Source organism: Halyomorpha halys, unplaced genomic scaffold, assembly GCF_000696795.3.
Source record: "Halyomorpha halys isolate HHAL.00 unplaced genomic scaffold, Hhal_1.1 Scaffold424.1, whole genome shotgun sequence".
Classification (NCBI taxonomy): domain Eukaryota; kingdom Metazoa; phylum Arthropoda; class Insecta; order Hemiptera; family Pentatomidae; genus Halyomorpha; species Halyomorpha halys.
In genome coordinates, this window is record NW_027107649.1 from 20,902 (window position 1) to 21,631 (window position 730).

Genomic DNA, 730 nt, shown 5'->3' on the forward strand with positions numbered 1-730 from the left:
CGAACTGTCTGACTGTTATATTAATTAAATAAATAGCATATTAGTGCACCCCCTAACCATCTTCACCTCATATATATCATAGAGGGTCAACAATCTTCTCATAATTTTACATTTTATATTTATTAAAGAGGGAATATGTATTAGGTTTAAAGGATAGAATTGTATTTAGATATATGGATAACTAACAGGGAAAACCATGATCTATTCCTTTATTAAAACAATTACATGTCTACTACAATCAACATATTGTATAAGTTCTGACAATTATTTAAACAAACACTCCTTTAAATTAAATCTAGTTATTAATTAGAGACATCATATTAAAGAATTTGACAACAAAATTAAGTATATCAGTTTCTATGAACAAAACAAAACTTACTGACTTTTAATTCAACAATATATCACAAATTTGTACTTCTTTAATTCTTTTGATGTAATTCTCGCCTTTGAATTCATAGCCTACTGATGATATTTATTCATTCACTGTACAAATATATGGAGGAAACTGGCGTGAAGGAAGGCCAAGTTAGATACCCTTCTCATGATGGTTGAGTTTGAAATCTGGAATGGAAATCTGTAGGTTATATAACAATAGATATTCTATATTGGAAAATTATTGGACACAAATGTTAATTGCCTTAGCACTACAAAGTATTAACTCAGGTCCTTATTATTACTAAGGAGTTAATATCGACATACTATTACTAACCAAATAATATTAAAATTCTTA